Source organism: Rhincodon typus, chromosome 9 (assembly GCF_021869965.1).
Source record: "Rhincodon typus isolate 14 chromosome 9, sRhiTyp1.1, whole genome shotgun sequence".
Lineage (NCBI taxonomy): Eukaryota > Metazoa > Chordata > Chondrichthyes > Orectolobiformes > Rhincodontidae > Rhincodon > Rhincodon typus.
The window spans coordinates 34731593-34751790 of record NC_063340.1 but is presented as its reverse complement, the minus strand read 5'-3'; the positions used below and the strand labels follow the sequence as shown (position 1 = coordinate 34751790).

Below are 20198 nucleotides of genomic sequence, written 5' to 3'. Positions count from 1 at the left end.
GGATTAAAGAGGGGCCATGCAAGATGTGGAGTTGTTAAAATCATATCAGCCATGATCATATTTAATGGTGGAGCATGCTTGAAGGGCTGAATGGCCTACATTTGTTCTTTGTATCTTAATATGTCAACATTACCCTGTGCTTGTTGACTTACATTGGTTCCCAGTCAAGCAACGTCTTGTTTTTTTGAACATCTTCATCCTTATTTTCAGATCCTTTTCTGGCCTCGCCTCTTCCTATTTCTGTAATCTCCTCCAAACCTCAAACCTGAGGCTAATGTCATGGTCTACAGGACAACAGCAATTTCTACAGTCCTATGATCTTTGACGATTTTGACAACGTCCAGCAGGGAGCACTTGAATTTAAATCACAACACCATCGATTACCAGAGGGTTTTATTGGGGCTGATTACCAACTCTCAGTTGCTTTGCCATAAACTCTGGAATTTCCCCTCTAAACCTCACCACCTCACTGTCTTCATTTTAAGACATTCCTTAAAACCTTTCGCTTTTGACCAAGTTCATGACTAATATCATTGTACGTGGCTTAGTGTTTTGTTTGGTTTCAGAATTGCTCCTGTGAAGCAATTTGCTTTATTTTATTACTTTAAAGAGATCATATAGGCTGTTGCTATTAGAATTTTGTCATTCTAGTTTTAGACCAAAGAATCTAAGATGAAACCCAGTGTTCGTTGCATGACTTGGAAGCCCCTAGAGCGGGTTGGGGGGTGGTGGAGAGAGGAAATGATGCACCATCTGTTCTTGTGGTTCTTTCTAACAAATACTAATTAAGTTTAACTGGGTGGGAACTAATTAAACAATTTATAATCTTCCTCAAAAATTAATCTAGCAGGAATTGTACTGCATTTTTATTTCTTAAGTGCAATTTAAACTCTTCTATAATTAAGAACAGTCAAACTGATAGTAGAATAATCATTTTATCATTTGAGGATATGTATTATTGAAGGAAATGCAGCTAAAAGCATGGAAAATTTCTTTTAGCAAACTAGCCTGGGGCACCTTTTCTTTCTTTCCTGCTGAGGCAAGCTGGAAAAACAATGCTATCTAGTGAGCTATCTTTACTAAAAATTGAAGTACTTTGCAAGCTAACTATTAGCATCCTTCTAGACGATAAACTTTCTATTATTCTAGATTGAGTATTGTAGCTCCCCTGAAGATTTCTGTTGGTAAAGACAATGTAGACCAGTAAGAACAGGAGAGGCAGTAGTGTAGTGGCAACATCACTGGACTAGTAATAGAGAATCCCAAGATAATGTTCTGAGGGGATAAGGGTTCAAATCTCACTGTGGCTATAAATATCTACAATTAAAAAGCTAGCCTAATGGTGATCGTACATCCATTTTTTTTTTGTCAGTTTAAAAAAAAGACATCTGGTTTACTTTCTGAAGAAGGGTCTCGACCTGAAACGACAGCTTTCCTGCTCCTCCGATGCTGCTTGGCCTGCTGTGTTCATCCAGCTCTACACCTTGTTATCCCATCTGGTTTACTAATGTCCTTTTTTGATGGAAAGGAATCTTGATATCTGGCTTACATGTTACTCCAGAGTCACTGTAATACAATCAACGAGTAACTGGCCTCTGGGAAATTGGAATTAAATACTGGTCTAGCTAGCAACGACTGCATCCCATGAATGAGTAAAACAAAGTTCCCAGCTTTTTGATGTAACTGATTTCAATGAGGACACTTGCAGGAGCTGTTCAATTAATGTTAGTTATTGAATATTAGAAACAGAAGAATAGCTGACTGTTCATGTCACCATTGGCTGAAATCGTGGCTGAACTATGACCTAATTCTATCCACCTGCCTTAGCTCCAATTTATGTTATACTATTGGCTAGCAAAAATGAATCTAAGTTAAAAGCAAGTGGTTTCATATCTGCTTTCTATGGGAGAGAAATTCACACTTACTACTTATGTCACTCACTTCATAAATACGTAGGAGCAGGAGTAGGCAGCTCAACTCCTTGAGACTGCTCTGTCATTCAATTTGATTGAAGCTGATCTCATTTTGGCCTCAACTCTACTTTCCTGCCAACTTTCCATAACCCTTCAACTCTTTACTAATTAAGAATTTGTCTATCTCCTCCCTAACCTTACTCAGAATCTTTGCATCCACTGCACTCTGAAATTCCACAAATTCATGACTCTTTGAAAGAAGTAATTCCACTTCATCTCTGTTTTAAATCTTCTACCCTTTATCCTAAAACTATAGCCTCATGTTCTAGATTGCCTGACATGAGGAAACATCCTTCTATGTCTACTTTGTCAATCCCCTTTAGCATCTTGTATACCTCAATTTGAATGCCTGAATGAAACGACATCTTTATTGTGACATCATTGAATGTCAAGAGATGATGGTTAGATTGTCATTGCCTGGCATTTGTATGGTGCAGATGTTAGTTCCAATTATCAGCACAAACCTGGATATTGTCTAGACCTTGTTGCACTTGAACATGGACTGCTTCAGTATCTGAGGAGCCACAAATGGTGCTGAATATTGTGTCATCATCAATGAACATCCCCACTTCTGACCTTTATGATGGAAGGAATGTCATGGGGTTGGGACAGCTGCTTCATCCATGTGATCATATTTTCTGTATTAACCTTTTGTGTGACTCTTTCTTAAATGCTGCCTTGAAGTCCAGATACACTACATCTACAGGATCTCCATTATCCATTTTACTAGTTACATCAAAGCGCTCCAGCAAATTAGTCAAACATGATTCACCCTTCGTAAACCCATGCTGATTGTGACGGTTTGCATTTTGTCTTTGTAAACATCGTGTTTAATAATTCCTTAATAACGGATTCTAGCAATTTGCCAATGGCAGATGTTAAAATAACATCTATAGTTTGAGAGTCTGCCTCCTTCCCTCCCTCACTTTTGGAATATTAAAATATTTCCAGTCCATTGGAACCTTTCCACCATCCAGGAATTTTGGAATATCATAACTAATGGATCTACTATTTCTGCTGCCACTTCCTTTAAGACCCCAAGATGTAGGCATCAGGTCCTGTGGTCTTGTCTACCTTCAATCTCAATAGTTAGCTGAGCTCTAATACACTCATTCTGGTGATTGTTCAAAGTTCCTTTTCTATAACCTCTTCATTGCCAGTTACTATAAAGAAGATGCTAATGTTGTCCTCGACTGTGCCAACTGAGGGAAAACATTAATTTAGTGTCTCTGCCATTTGTGTTCCCCATGATTAAGTTGCTAGTCTCTACATCAAATATTCACTTTAGCTACTGTCTTCCTTTTTATATACTTCTAGAAACTTTTGCTATCTGTTTTTATATTTTGTACTTGTTTTCTTTTCCTAATTTGTGTTCTTTTATTACTGTTTTAGTAGCCCTTTGTTGATCTTTAAAAGTTTTTTTTTAATGTTCCAGCCTGCCACTGGCCTTTGCAAATGTGGTATGCCTTAGTTTTTGCTTTTCTGTTATATTTAACTTAGTTAGCCAAGACTACGTTTTTCCTCCTCTTGTAATCTATCTTTCTTGTCTTTGATCTATATTTTGTTGGGAGCAATTTAATATCCCTAAATATCTGCCACTGTACTAACTTTTAGTCTTCCTACCTGGTCCATTAGGGCCAAATCTGTCCTCGTGCCTCTGTAATGACCTTTGTTTAACTTCAGAATGCTAGTGAGAGACTCCATTTTCTTGCCCTCCAATTGAGTTTGAAATTTTAGCATGTTCTGATCATTCTTCCTTAGGTGATCCTTTGATTATAAGATAATTAATTAATCCCACCTCATTACACAATGCCAAATTCGAAAAACCTTGCTCACTGATTCCATAACATATTGCTCCAAGAAACAGTCTCTAGTACATTGAATGAACTCTCCCTGTGGTTTGATCCAGTCATGAGGGCGTGTTTCACAACTTCTTTCTTGAATGAAGTGGCTTTGGATTTAAGGCTTATGACCCTTTGTCCTAGATGCTATTATTAACATAAAAAGTTATTCTTAACTGTCCTACCAATTTTTTTTTTGAGGTTTTTTTGGAACATTTAATCAAGGATTCCCTTAACCCTTTATACTCCAAAGAATGAGCCCAGTTTGTTTTTTCTCATCAGTTTAACTTCTGGAGCTCCAAACAAAAAAAAATTTGGGCATATCTCCTTATTTTGTTATCTTAATCATTTAATAAATATTGTAGATAGCTTAGCCCTGGCACAAATCCTTGTAGTGGCAACAATAGGCTCTTCCTAACAGTACCCAATTTTCTTGTGCTTTGTCTGCTGTCACCTAACTATCTCCCAATCAGGATAGTAACATGCCTTTAATTCCTTGATCTTTAATTTTAACTAACAGTCTTTTTCTTCTATGTTGCCAGCTAGAAGTCCGTACAAACTGCATTTACTAACACTCTCCTGTAACTGCTGTGAAACTGAAGGTGCCCATTTAAGTTGAATGGAGACCTGTTTAGGCTCAATTCCCACCACCGCCCCCTGAATAGTACACATTCACTCTGAAGAAAGACAGGTGAATGAGTTCCAAGCTGACTTTGTAGTAGACCATGTTGCAGTTGTACAAGATGTTGGTTGGTCACTTTGAGTACTGTGTACAGTTCTGGTTGCCCTGCTTTAGGATGGATATTATTAAGTTGGACAGGGTGCAGAAAAGATTTGAAAGGATATTGCTGGAACTAGAGGGTGTGAGTTCTAAAAATAGGCTGGGAATTTATTTCCTCTGGAGCATAGGAGATTGAATGGTGACCTTTTATAGAGATTTATAAAATCATGAGGGACATAGATAAGGTGAATAGCAAATGCCTTTTCCCCAGAGTAGGGGAGCTCAAAACTAGAGGACATGATTTTAAGGTGAGAAGAGAAAGATTAAAGTGACCTGAGGGGCAACTTTTTTGGAGAGTGGTTTGTTTGTATGGAACAAACTGTCAGAGGAAGTGGTAGGTGCAGGTACAGTTATGGCATTTTAAAAGACTTTGGGGCAGGTATGTAAATAGGAAAGGTTAAAAGGAAGATGGACCAAAATTAGGCAAATGGGACTAGAGTAGTTTGCAAAACTTGGTCAGCATGAATGAGGTTGGATCGAAGGGTCTGTTTTTGTGGTGTGTGCGACTCTGTGTGCGTGGTGCGACTCCATCAACAAATGCCAAACTACACTAATCACACTTCTCTGCACTCAGTCCATAGCCTACTATGCCTAGCGTTTTTAGTACATGTCCAGATAATTCAAAAATGTTGTGAGAGTACCTGCCTCCTCCACCCCTGGGCAGCGCATTCCATATGGCTACCACTCTTTGGGTGAATTTTTTTTCTCTCCGATCTCCTCCAAACCACTTGCTCCTCACCTTTAAACTTATGCTTGTCTGGTCTTAGACACGTCTGCCATGGGGAAGAGATTATCACAATCTAATATCTATGCCTCTCAATTTTGTCTTGATCAGATTTACCCCTCAGCCACCTCCACTCCAAGGAAGACACGCCCAGCCTATCTAGTCTCTCCTCATAACCTGAGACCTTTCATTCCAGGGGATGTCCGAGTGAATCTTCTCTGCATCCTCTCCAGTGCAATCATGATCTTCCAATAGGGTGATAACCAGAACTGCACACAGTATTCCATTGTGGCCTCATCTATATTTCATAAAGTTGTATCAAGACTTCCTTGCTTTTATATTCTACACCCTGGCTAATGAAGTCAAGCATTCCATATGCTGCCTTCACCATCCTGTCTACTTGCGCTGACACCCTCAGGGATATATGGACTTGTTGTAGTCATATTTATAGTCTAATAACTCAGTTATGTCAACTGGCAAAGTAACATCTGCAATTCTACAATGCGATGATTCTCTGAACCACTGTTTCTCTGAATTCACAAATTTCCAAGATTTGGAATGTCACTTGGTATATAAGGAGTCAGATGGCACTTTGTTTTCCTCCATACCACATAATTTTCCAATTCTCCAATAGCTCACAAGTGGATGTCTTGCCTCCCTTGAAAATGGGAGCTAGTCACTAATTCTTACTACTTAATTGTAGTCTCATTGGCTTGCTGCCTCTCATCCTTACCCTGAAGTAGAAGTGTTTTGCCTGAAATCAGAAACATAATATCTGATAAATACACTACACACTAGACCATTAAACACTGTTTAGCCAGCATGTGATATTTGTTATTGATGAAAAATATTCCTTTGAAAGAAAAAATGTCATATTTATTTATAAGTTCTTTTGACAATCTCCAGCGGTTACATTGATTTGCTGGGTTATATGATGTCTCAGCATTACTGCTTTAGTGGTTTTAAAGAGCCATCCAGTTTGTAGCTATGTTGTAACTGCTTAAAGGCAAGATTACCAGAATAATATGGTAGATAACATAGGCTTTGAGTCTTCAGATTCTAATTAGTGAACACAGGCACTTTTCCGGAACTTTTAAATTGAAAAGCTTCAACGTTGGGTTTTTTGAGGGGGAAAAAATGAATATTGCACTGATCATAAATATAGTTGTAGTGGTATACCTATTACTTTTATTGCTTAGTAGCTGTAACCAAGTACAGGATTTGTTGAGAAGTGCATTAATCTCGCCCTGTTTTTAGCATGTTTGTGCTTAAGCTCAAACTGGAAACCCAAGACCACTTGTTAATGATGCTGCAGATTTAATTCTGTGATTTGGTAAAATTAATTTTGAAAATTTTAGCTTCTGAATGTTACAAGTATTGTCAACCGTCGAATACAAGATTCTGAATTTATGGAGAAAGCTCATGAGGAATCACAGGTCATAGTTACAGAACTGACCTAACAATGTCTTCTTTACATAGGTAAGTTGCTTTCTAATCATCTTTTTTCGTAAGACTACTTCCTCTATTAAGGTTTAATTCCATACGATTTTACCAAGAAATAGTCACATTAGGAGCACAATTAAAAATTTAATAGCCATTCCAGAGAGGTCATTGCAAAGTTACTGATTCTGGGAGCAAAATATTCCTGGAAAATTCCCTTTTAGAAGGGATTGAAAAAAAATAGCAAAAGGATTAGCCCCGATTATAAAGGACTGGATAGAAACAGTGGAAAGAAGATGCTAACTCGGAAAACCAAGATGTAGATTGGGTGGAGCTAAGACCAAGTAATGTGAAAAGATGCTTCTGAACTTAGTTTGTAGGTTCCCTAATAGCAGTTACCCTGTCAGGTAAAGCATAAATCAGGAAATTAAAGGTGCATATACTAAGGACAATACAGCCACGTGGGAACTTTAATCTTCCAATGCACTGGGAAAACTAAACGTGTGGTAATTGTGAATTTATGGAGTGTATTCAAGGTGGTTTTCTAGATCAGTAAGCTGAGAAGTCAACAGTCTATTTTAGTTTTACCATTGTGCAATGAGACATGGTAAATTCATAACCTTGTAGTAAAGCAGCCTTTGGGCAAGTCTGTAAAATACAACTTCGAGTTTAAGAGTAATTTTGCTAAGGTCTTAAAGCTGATTGCCGCAAACTGCAATTATAGGGGGAGGTTGGTTTATGTAGATTATGAATCTGGATTAAAAGATATGAGATAAGCAAGGCAAACATTTAAATAGTTAATGCACAACAGCTATCTATTCCTTTTTTTTGTAATAAAAATCCTATGGGGAAAAGTTTTGGGGCAGTTAAAGATGATACATTTAAAAAGTGGTTTAAATATTCTTTATCTGATTTCATGGGAGAAGCCATTAAAAAAGATTCAGGAACTAATGGCAAACCAAGGATATAAAGGAAAATGGAAAAACTTTATTGATCTAGTTTTTCAAAAAGAAAAGTGGAGAAAGTAATGGGGCTAAATTTGGCAAATTCCCTGGACTTGGTGGCCTATATCCTAGCTCTTTCAAAGAGAGAGCTGCAAAGATGGTGGATATCTCTTCTGATTTAAAAGAATTCTGTAGAATTGAAAATAGAATTATACAGGTACAGAAGAATTCATTTAGTCCATCAAGTCTGTATTGTACTGCAATACTGAATCTATGCTCATCTCACTTTCCAGCACTGGGCCCATTACTTGAATGTTATGACATTTCAAGTGCTCACCCAAGTACCTTTTTAAAGGTTATGATGTGGAGGTGCTGGTGTTGGACTGGATGGACAAAGTCAGAAGTCACACGACACCAGGTTATAGTCCAGCAGGTTTGTTTGAAATCAGAAGCGCTGCTCCTTTGTCAGTAAAGTGGACTTCACCTGATGAAGAAGCAGTGCGCTGAAAGCTTCTGATTTCAAATAAACCGGTTGGATATAACCTGGTGTCATGTGACTTCTGACTCTTTAAAGGTTGTGAGGTTACCTGCCTTTCATTCTCGGCATAGATCGCAATTAAGAAAAAAAGTGAATTTTAAAAACTACAAGCAAGTAAACTTGCTGTCAATAGAAATCCCTAGCTCTATTAGGGATGGAATAGTGGGAAACTTGGATCAGAATATTTTTAAGCACAATCAACACAAATTTGCTAAAGGAAACATGTTTGATCATTTTGTTGGCATTATTTGAGGTTTAACTAGTCGGGTGGAAATGTGTATATCAGTGTATGAACTATGTTTGGATTTTCAGAAAGCATTAATAAGTTACCTCTCAATTCCATCAATCCCAATGTTCACATACAAGAGCAATTTAACAGCGAGCTGGATGAGATGGAATGTATGGTATTAACTGTTGTGGATGGCCGCAAAATGGTGCAGTTCTTTTATATCTGTGCTAAAGAAAGATGGCACCCAAAACATCTAAATCTTTAAAGAGATGCTGACACAAAATTCCATATTGGAAGAATTTAATTCCCATATTCAGAAGCTTGATTCTATTCCAAGCTCAATGGTAAACGTGAATATTGGTCATTCTGTCACTGTCCTGTTGCAGCAAATTCTGACTGATGGATAAACTGAAAGATACTCTGGAAGTAACATCTTTCAGATAGCATTCTGAAAGCAGTGATTTCTTGAGTTTCTTTCATCAAGTGAACCAAGCAATATTCATGTTTAGCATTAAACATTGAGATTGATAGAATTGTGAGGTACTTTACTGATGCTTTCTGAAAATCCAAACATACTGCATACATGAGGGAAGTAGCAAGCAAGGGGATTGGGAGAAGGTAGTGGCAAGTGTAAGGAATGATGGATTCGGGAAAGGGGAACCATTAATAAGGAAAAACAAAAATAACATTTTCTGCCCCTTGGGTGTTCCTTGAGGGTTGCTATAGCCTCCCAAACTGTAGTGAAGATGTAAGCGATGGTATTAAACAAGAAATCAGATACAGTAAGGGTATAACTGTAAATGGGTGACTGCCCAATTTATATGTAAATTACTAAGCAAGCTGGCATTAATATTTTGGAAAAGGATTTTATGGAGTGTGTACATATTGGTTTCTTAGATCAATACCAGAACCAATCAGAGACCAGGTGGGTACTGTGAGATGGGTACTGTGCTATGAGAAAAGATTCATTAATAATCTTGTGTCAGATCCCAAGGGGTACAGCAGTTGTAATATGATAGAATTCTTTATTTCGATGGAGAGTGATGTATACAAATCTAAAACTGTAAGCCCTGAATCTAAATAAAGGGAACTGAGCGTATAAGGCACGAATTGGCAAGGATGGATTGGGAAACCTTACTAAATAGCTTAGTGGTGGATAGGCAATAGTTAATATTTAAAGAATGTGTGGATGAATTTGAGCAATTATTCATTACTGTCTGGCACAAAATGAAAGAGGAAAGGTGGCTCAGCCATGGCTTACCATATAGAGTAGTGATAGATCCAAAGTGGAGACTTGCTTGCAAATTTCTTTAGCAATTTTATACCTGAAGATTTGTAGCATTTTAGAATTCCACAAAAAGTGGACAAAGTGTTGAATCGAGGGGAAAGAGTGTACAAGTAAAATTGCAGTGAACATTAAAACTTCTGTAGATACACAAAAAGAAAAAGGTTAAAACAGACAAATGTAGATGTCTCATTGGCAGAAGCTGGTGAAATTATTATGAGGAATAACATGTATTAGTAAGTATTAAAAAGTATTAGTAAGAAAATAATACTAGAGAAACTAATGGGATTAAAGGCTAACAAATCACCAGGGTCTCATAACCTACATCCCAGAGTAACAAAGGAAATTGACCTGATAATATTGGATGTATTGGTGGTCATCTTCAAAATCTATAGACTCTGGAGCAGTTCCTACAGATCGGAGGTTGACAAATTTAACCACATGACAGTAACCAGGGCGGCACGGTGGCCCAGTGGTTAGGACTGCTGCCTCATAATGCCAGTTACCTGGGTTCAATTCCATGCTTGGGCGACTGTCTATGGGGAGTTTGCACTTTCTCCCTGTGTCTGCGTGGGTTTCCTCCGGGTGCTTCGGTTTCCTCCCACAGTCCAAAGATGTGCAGGCTAGGTGGATTGGCCATGCTAAATTGCCTGTAGTGTCCAGGGATGTGTAGATTAGGTGGGTTGTAGGGGGATGGGTCTGGGTGGGATGCTGTGAGGGTCGGTGTGGACTTGTTGGGCCGAAGGGCCTGTTTCGAACTGTAGGGATTCTATGATTTCTATGATATTTAAAAAGGAAGAGAGAGAAAAAAATGGAATTACAGACCAGTGAGTTTAATATCAGTAGTGGGGACATGCTAAAGTCTCTTATAAAAGATGTGATAACAGAACACTTGGAAAGCATTAAAAGGATTGGACCAAACCAACATGGGTTTATGAAAGACAAATGATGAATTTACTAAAGATTTTTGAGGATTGGGTATGGAAGTTTTGGTTTATAAAGAGGCTGGATAGGCTGGGACTTTTCTCACAGGAGCGTAGGAGAGGTGACCCGATAGGGATTTATAAAATCATGAGGGGTAAAGATGATGTTAATGGTAGATGTCTTGTCCCTCTGATGAGGGATTTTAAGACTAGGGGCTTATTTTTAAGATGAGTGGAGACAGCTTTAAAAAAGACATGGGGGTGCAATTTTTTTTGTTTGACACACTGAGGGTGGTCAGTGCGTGGAATGAACTTCCCGAGGAAGTGGTGGATGTAGGCGCAGTTACAACACGTAAGTACATGAATGGTTTGGAGCGATATGGGCCAAGTGCAGGCAGGTGAGACTAGTTTAGTTTGGAATTATGTTCGGCATGGATTGGTTGGACTGAAGGGTCTGTTTCTGTGCTGTATGACGCCATGACTCAATTTAAGTAGTAGATTAAGGAGAACCAGTGGATGTGATATATTTGGCTTCTCTGGAGGCCTTTAATGAGGTTACCGGGCCAAATTAGAGCACGTGGGATGTGCGTAATATGTTAGCGTGGATTGAGTAATGATTGATAGACAGGAAACAGAGTGGGAATAAATGGATCTCTTTCCAACTGCAGGCTGTTTTTTTTTTAAAATTCCATCACAGGATGGTGGGCATCACTAGCTAGCTGAGCATTCATTGCCCAGCCTTAATTGCCCAGAGGGCAGTTATGAGTCAACCACATTGCTGTGGGTGTTGAGTCACATGTAGGCGGACCAGGTAAGTATGGTGGTTTCCTTCCATAAAGGATATTGGTGAACCAGACAGGGTTCCATGATCATCATTAGATTTTTAAGTCCAGATTTTTATTGAATTCAAATTCCATTATCTGCCGTGGCAGTACTTCAACCCATGTTTCCAGACATTATCTAGGTCTCCAGATTAATACTCTGGTGATAATACACCTCCTCTAAAGGATACGTGCTTGGGCCCTAACTATTCTCAGTATGTATAAAGTAGCTCAGTGGTTAGCGCTGCTGCCTCACAGCACGAGGAACCCAAGTTTGATTCCATCCTCGGGCGACTGTCTGCGTGGGTTTCCTTCGGGTGCTCAGATTTCCAAAGATGTGCAGGTTAGGTGGATTGGCCGTGGGAAATACAGGGTTATAGGGATATGGTGGCTCTGGATGGAATGCTCGTCGTGGGGTTTATGTGGACTCTTCGGCCAAATGGCCTGCTTCCACATTTAGGGATTCTTTTTTAAGAAAAATGACCTGCATAAGGGAATGCAACATTTCCAAGTTTTCTGATGTTGCAAAGCTGGGTGGGATTGAGAGTTGGCGCAAAGCTGGGTGGGTGAAAAACAGCATTATTTAATGGTGATGTATAGCAAAATTTTTATTAAGGCACCCATGGGACCAGGAGTGTGCCGGTTCAACAAATATTCCGGTTGATCAAAAGGTGTGCATAATCAATGTAAAAACACAGTAAGTAATAGAAACATAATGCAGGGGTATGTACATCACCGTTAAATGTTTTCTACAGCATAAGTCACTTAAATAATAACATAATTCTGCCTTGAATAAAACTTACCAGCAGAGAACCTTCTTACTTTCTCATCCTCAGCTGACTACTTGGGCACCGCAGAGATCATGATAATACAGTAAACTTCTGATACTTGAGGTATATAATTTTTGCTGGTTTGAGAGTGCTGGTTCAAACAAAGTTTGCTGTGTAGGGAAATGTAAGTGTATTAAGGTATCCTTGCATACTGGCCAATGAAAATGGACAGACAGATGCAATGAGCAATGAGGAAGGCAGATGGTATACTGACCTTCATTGCAAGTGGATTTGAGTTCGGAAGTTGAGATGTCTTACTGCAGTTGTGCAGGGCCTTGGTGAAACCACAGCTGGAGTATTGTGTGCAGTTTTGGTCTCCCTGCGGAACAGGACATGCTAGCCATAAAGGCAGTGTAGCAAAGGTTCACCTAGGCTGACATCAGGGATGACAGAATTGCTCTTTGATGAGAGATCAGTTCAACTAGGCCTGTATCCACTAGAGTTTAGAAGAATAAGAGGGCGTCTGATTGAAATGTATAACAGGGTTGGAAAGACTAGATGCAGGGACAATGTTAATTTCCTGTTCGGGGTGTCTAGAACCAAGAGTCACAGTATCAGGATTGTGGGTAATCCATTTGGAACTGAAATTAGGAAATTGGGAGAGGAATTAATGAGCGAGTGGGAACAGCAGTGTCAGGTGATGGGAGTGGTGAGCAGGAGGGATCAAGGAGGTAAGGGAGAGCTCAACCAGAGAAGAGATAGAAAGTATTTTTTTCTAAAAAGCAAACTGAACATGTATAAGTAAGGCAGGGTCCTTGGCGCATGTGCAGAAATTGTGTTAAAATGAAAATGAAGATCATGGGGTCATGGCTGGCAGCACCATTCAGATGAGTTCCCTAATTTACAAGCTGCTCAAACAAAACCCACTGTAAGAAGACACTTTAAGTGGGGGATGTGTGTTTCGAAGTGTAGTTATCCCTGGTTCCCCCTGCCAAACTTGATCGCCTTCTCAACCAATCAAATGATCTGGTTATTATTGCACCTTTGTTTGAGAGTTGGTTTCCTACAGTACAACAGTTGACTGCATTTTAAAAAATATGACTTGTGGGTAAAACACTTTTTTTTTTGTCTGGTGGATGTGAGGTCCTTGCACCCTTGATTTCTCCTACCCACCATCCCCTTTTCCCCCTTCCTTTTCTTTCTTTTTCTGTTTCTACAGGTGAATTTGGATAGTTGAAAATGTTCCATAAAAAATCAAGGTGCTTTGTAGCTGAGAAAGACAGATATTATCTGTGGTTCCCCGTGCTTCCCAATAACTGTGTTACTTGAATATTATGATGCTAGGATAATCTTAAACTACCATACTGGTGTATTCTAACAGAGCATTCCGTACATCCAGCAAAATATTTATAGCTGGAACATTGTATGTATGAATGATTTTAAGCACTGTTATAGTCTAGTAAAACTCTAGTTTTGATTTTATTTTGGCATTTACGGTTTTGAAGCTCTAAATTTAAAAATTAATCCTGTAATGTGGAATTTCTTAATCCTAAATAGTTTAACAACTGATTAATTGCATTTTTCTCTCAAAGATTTACACATTTAGCCTCGTGTTGCAATACAGGGATCAGAGATTCACTGTGACCTTCCTGCATCTGCTTGTAATAAACTCCTGCAGAGATTCTGTTCCCTTTGTGTTTGGATTGAGAGGAAAAGTTTGAGGTGAATGAAAAGAATATTGAAGAGGCACTAACAATTGATCTGGGGGGACTGAAATTATGTAACTGAATTTTCGTAAATGAAAATATTTGTTGCTTTTAAACATTGTTCAAAATGTTACTGAGCCAAGGCATTGTATGAATGTGGAACTTCTGCGCTATATTTGAGTGCACTACTTATTCACATTGAACCATTCAAACTCCCTTGACAGCCCAAGGTCTTGCGTGACTGAATCATTTTAGACTGAAAGTTGTGGTTTCAATCTACAGTCTGTATTCGCTCAGCTAATCCCAGCCTAGGCAGCAGTTGAAACCACACAATTATCCTCAAAGCTTTGGGCTACGAAGATTAAAACAAACTTGGGCTCCTTAGTTTGGCCAGCTCTCTGTAGCCTCTTGTGAGCATCCTGTGAATGCAGAACCTCACCATTCCTGGGCACCCCTACCCCATCAGAGTGCTTTGTTTAGGTAAATATGCTAAGATCAGCCACATGCATGGATAATTAGACCTCTTGCAACCAAACCTGGGATAAACGCACCAATGGGGAGGAAGACTGTTAATTGAACTTCGCTGGAACAAGATTTTCATTGAGAGGCAGGTAGTGTTGGTAAACAGTAGGGACATAGGTTTCTTCTGAGATTTGAATTCCACTTGTCAAGCGTCTGTAATTGTTCCCCGCTCTGTTTTCTTTTGTAGGTGAGGTTTTTCAAACAATACTGTTGTCCAGGTTGTCATTTTGTGAACAGGCAGACATCTGTTCCAACCTATTGTTCAAATGGCCAAATTTTAATTGCCACAGAATAGGGAGCATAAGGCACTCATTTTAGTCACTGCTGTTCACACCTACAGGCAATTTTAGGAAGCAACGAGTGAAAAGGATCCACATGTGCGCACACAACAGCTCTCGAAAGTTGATACCAATGTTTTAGGCTGGTCATTCGGCTTTTCTCTTTGAAAGTATGTTTAAAATTTTAAATGTTTAAAGTATTAAGAATATTGAAAATGCTTTTTGGCATTGTTCCTACCACCATCCCTATCCCTGTCCAACTGCTGCTGCGTATTCTATTTCAACTCAAATGAAACATTGCATGTGATAGTACACATAAGAAACAAAAATCAATGGCTGAAATTTGAAAATGAATCAAAACATGAAAAACTTTCATGCATGTTCATCAGAATTGTTGTAGGCTCATTTTCGAGTAAAACCAATGCATTTTAAATGGATTGTGATAGCTTTTGATACAAAGAAATGAAGAACTACAATTATGAAGTAATAAATCATCTATTTGTGTAAGAAATCAGTGGATGATAGAGCTACCTAATAATTCTATGTTAACCTGCCATTTATTAGGAAAGTAGGTGGAACTATTCAAGATAAAGACAAAAAAATCTACTCACTGTTCATCACAATTTCTGCATAGTTTCTGCCCAAGTTCTTGAGTGGTGATAAAGTCAGAGAAATGCCGAATGACCAACTGTCCAATTTTTTTGACTTGATTGAAAGAAAAGTTCAGTATTTTGTGGAACATGACCTTGTGAATTGTAGTTACAGGAAAAGCATTTGTGTCCTGGACTCAAATCTGAAGCCTGGAAGATGACTGAGAAAATATTAGCTAACTTGTGTTTTAGATTCTGCATGAGTAGCATCAGAGGTTGTGGGGCAGTAGAGCGAGCATTTCAAAAAAAAGGATACTGGCAAAACATAAAAGACTATTGTATGGCATATGCAAGTTCATTTTCTTTCTTGCCCCCTTGCCCCTCAGGCATGAATATGATTAGTGCCTTGTTATGTGTGTGAATTCATACTACAAACCGGCCTCTAGCAGAATACAAATCAGATGTTGTCCACATCAGATGGTGGCTTTTAAGCAAATGGATTAAAACAATAAGTTCCAGATAACTGGCAAAACTACTGGAAAACATTCATCGTGTCCAAGTCACAATATTTTTAAAGTCACCTTTTTGATGTTACAGCAATTGAATATTACAGGGTTCAATGATTAAGACTACAGCATCAAACTTCTCTTGTGGCAAAAGATGACAATACTCTGACATTCATTTATGATTATCTTAATTGTCCTTGAACTTTTTGTTTTGCTTGCCCAGGTTTCAACTAGCAGTCAAATTTGAGTGGAGTTGTTCTTTGCATAATGGTCCGGCAAATGTAATTGTTTCAGGAAATGTATTCATTTAAACTTGCCCTGGAATTCCTTCATGAGGTAATTTCCTTCAGTTGAAGCGTTTGCAATGACTTTAGGGGCCTGATGTGGGAGATGCAGATCGCCTTTCAAAAACTAATATACCATTCATGTGAGCAGAAAATAGAAATGAGTTTTTCAGACACCATTTAAAAAGTTACAGAGAACAGGGTCTAGGCCCAAAACGTCAGCTTTCCTGCTCCTCTGCTGCTTGGCCTGCTGTGTTTATCCAGCTCTACACCTTATTATCTCAGGTTCTCCAGCATCTGCAGTTCCTACTATCTCTATAACTGAGAACAATAGTTGTATTTCTTTCCAGTGGATATTTGGACTATTAAAATGAGCACTTTAATTGTGGAGCTTTTTAAGTTAGATAAATACAGATTCTGAATTTGGTATCAGCTAATTCAATTCTGTGTGGATGGGTACTGGAATCGGTGCATAGAATATACGGAATTATACGTATTAATTAGTTTGTATTTGTTTCTGTGTATTCAAGGTGTGCTCTATGTGGTCAGGTGTGCACTACCCCTTTTTAAGAGAGTGGATCAGATGAGCCGGAGGCTGGAGCTTGGAGAGGCAGTTTAAACCTGACTCTGGAGTTGTGAGGACGCACAATAAAATATTCCTTATTCAAGTTTACCCTTAGTCTGCCTCATGTTCTATTTATGGTTCCAATGAGCTACAAACATAATACAAGGTCAACACTGAAATAAATTGTTTTCATCTTATTCTGTAGTTCCTTCGTTTATCAGTGATTAACATGTATGTTCTTGAAGGCTCGGTGAATGTATTTGCTAATCATTTGTTTACTGCAAAGGCTTTCACTCTTTGCACCTGACACAATTCATATGCTACATACAAAGGACAGCTTTAATTAGGTTGATTCCAAATGCACTGACGTAGTAATATGATTGGGATATACATATAAACTTGCTTATTCCAGTTTGTAATATGTTATCTTTGGCCATTAAGCAAATTTTAAAAGCTTTTATACAGCTTGTGTTCTGCTTTATTGTACTTCATTTTCACTTTGGAAAAATGCCCTTAATTTATGTAAATTCCCATCAGAGTGTAAATGACATGAATGATTTCTTTGCTTTAAACTGATTAGGGCAGTATGGTACTTATTCCCCCCTGATACGCTGAAGGGTGTTTAAATTAGCGCAAAAATTTGTGAATGCATGTCACTTTTTTGTTTGCTTTAAGCCAAGCAGAAATTTGTCTTTTCTATTTTTGTTCATTAAGGCAAAGCTGTTGACTCACTTTACTGGCAAGCACCTGCTAGTCTCTGCTAATGACATTTTAATTGGCCATTGACTAATTGTTCACTAAAGCGCAAGGCAAGTGCATGAAATCTGCAGCCACAAAATACCCCATTTTTATTTTTAATTCTCAATTTTTCCTCTCTTGTGAAGACTGCTTTTGTAATTTGCACCACTACAGAGCATTTGCATCTCTTGTCTTAACTGTAGTTGCTGAATGCTGCTGTTTTATGGCAAATGCCAAGCAGCTGTGTGCTATGATTATCTCACTGATTTGAGTACATTGCTTTATCAATAGGTGGGTCAGACATTAGTTGGATTGCTTGTGGGTAGGGTATAGCTGCAATACTTTTCAATTATACAATAAATACACCAGCGTTCTTCATACTTTGAGCTGGTCTAGATAGAGATGACCCCTCCTGCCTCCTTCCCTACCAGGAGTGCATGAGTTATTAGTTAGCATGCTGTGCTGCAGTTCAGACACCTGACCAGGCAGCAAGTGTGTAGCTGGCTGTCCTATCAATTGACTACACACGGATTTGGCAACACACAAGCATTTTAGGGAGGAGGATAGAGTTCCACCCTACTTTTTCCAGTGTGTTGGCAGTAACTTGTTGAAAGCAAATTAAAAGTTGTACTGTTAGCTTAATGTGCCTATATTGGATTTTTCAGGTAATTACCTTATTTCATTTGTGTTGCTTTGTAAAGTTTGTTGTGTGCATTTTTGCATGATTTCCATAAGGTTGGCAAACCCATGTACTCTTTAACAGATTCCTAACATGTCAAGAATGTTTTCTGTGAACAATGAATTTGGCCAGGGAAGTCAATTAAGTGATGTTTATTAATACAATGGAGCACATTCACTTTTGCTTTGTGAAAGCAGGGCTGGAGTTGGAACTGTTTTATGAAGTGCCTAGCCACTGAATACATTAAAACACCAAGGGGAGATGAGATGTTGGTGTGAGCAACTTTTGATGCAGAAGTAGGTATTCTTCTTTTTGAATGCTCTTTAAACTGCTTTACAGATGTTTCAATGCCATCTGTCTATATTTAGCTGTTGCTGTTTTAAATTTATTACAGGTTGCATATTCTGAAAATGCTTAATTTTGCTTGTAACTAAAATACTACACAGATGGGTAATTTGGCATTGGTAGACTCGTGCCCTTCCAACTTAACCTAGTTTCAATATTGAACTGTTCCAGCTTGTGATAGTTTAAGAATGTTCAGTAACCTTATTAAAATAGAAGAGATTTATTACAATTGTTCAGTTCACAAAAGAAGTTTCATGATATACTGATTTATAATATGTAATCCAACTTGATAATTGTATAAGTAGGGTGAAGATCATCACATTGTTTCACATCACATTGTTTCATGTTCCTTGGCTTTTAGAACAATTCCTGCTATGAAATTGGATTGTCGTTTGAAACGCCCCTGGAATTTGTTCCAATTGTAGTTTTATTGAATCACCTCTTTCGCATGCCTGCCATACTTTGTATAAAGTGTGTGTGTATGTGTGCGTGAGTGTGAGACACACACGTTCCTAAGGAAATAACAAGCAACTTTTATATTGTTGCTTGATCTCGTCAGTTGTCTGCATGTTGAAACAAGGGAAGCAGTTTCTTTGCCATTGCCAGTATGTAGTGAATTGCTGGTGTGCTGTTTATGGTTTTTCCATCCATTAACTTTGTGAAAAGTGTATGATATGATTTGTAATTTTCAGATGTGCTTCTGTGTGAAGTCTACGGCCAATGTATATTTAAATTAGTTCCCAGTGTTGCCTTGCATGTGGATGTTTCATGTATAATGATTCCCTGGAGTTTTATGACATCAATATACTGTTAATTCTTCCAACTTGAATTCTTGACCAAGAGAACAATTAGGTTTGTATTACTTAACATGCACATCAGATGAAGTTCTTGTAACTCTCGATTTTATGATTATCATCTTTGTATAAATGTTTTTTGTTTTGGTTGAGGTTTATCTATTGTATCAAATAAAGCAGCATTTGAGCTTGAGTTTGTGTAATTTGGTCATTGTACCTTTTTGAGAAGGAGGCCATCGTCACTTTACAAAAGTTGGCTCCCACTTCTGTTTGAGTGGATGGATAAACTTAGTGCAGACAGGCGCTTTAATAAGTGGCTTATTTTTCAGATAGGCAGTGTCCATGGACGTATTCTTGATTTAGGATAGAAGAATTGCACATGGAGGCAAATGTAATATCTTCACGTGATTTGCTGGATGTTCACACTATCTGTGTAAAATGTGTTTTCCCAATCTAGTTGATTGCCCCAAATATTATAGTGCTGGGCTGGGTGTCAATTGTGGAAGCAATGAAAGTATGTTTTTCAGCCTGATGACCACACCTGGTGTTAGAAATTGTATAGGGGTGTGGTCAAATACGCTTGAGGATTAAACTATTTTAATGAAGATTTTATTACAAATAAATATACTTGATTATGATCATTATTCCAAAACTAGCAATGTAATACATACAATAATGAACCCAAATGTACCCTCTCTTTCACTCCCTCTTGGCTTAATGTGAATGATGCAGTTGGTCACCCTCTTTGCAAAAGCAAAGTGCAATGTCACATGTTTTTGTCTTCACAGGTGATATCTGACTTGGTGAATCCTTCTAGCATTTTTGATTTTTCTTTTCGGACTGCCAGCGTCCAGAATATTTTGTTTTTGGCTTGACAACATACTTTACTGTGATCTATAATCCAGTGTTGAGAACCACATGG

General features: G+C 38.3%; 1 protein-coding gene and 1 long non-coding RNA gene across 2 annotated transcripts in view; both read left to right on the top strand.

Moving 5' to 3' along the window:
* Positions 1 to 20198, top strand: part of tiam2a (TIAM Rac1 associated GEF 2a) — a 358836-nt gene that overhangs the window by 38249 nt on the left and 300389 nt on the right. The gene's annotated exons all lie outside the window — the stretch shown is intronic.
* Positions 6720 to 19355, top strand: LOC125484104. The gene is made up of 4 exons (XR_007262955.1): positions 6720 to 6798; positions 16686 to 16886; positions 18335 to 18433; positions 18844 to 19355. It is a non-coding gene; the product is annotated as an uncharacterized LOC125484104 (long non-coding RNA).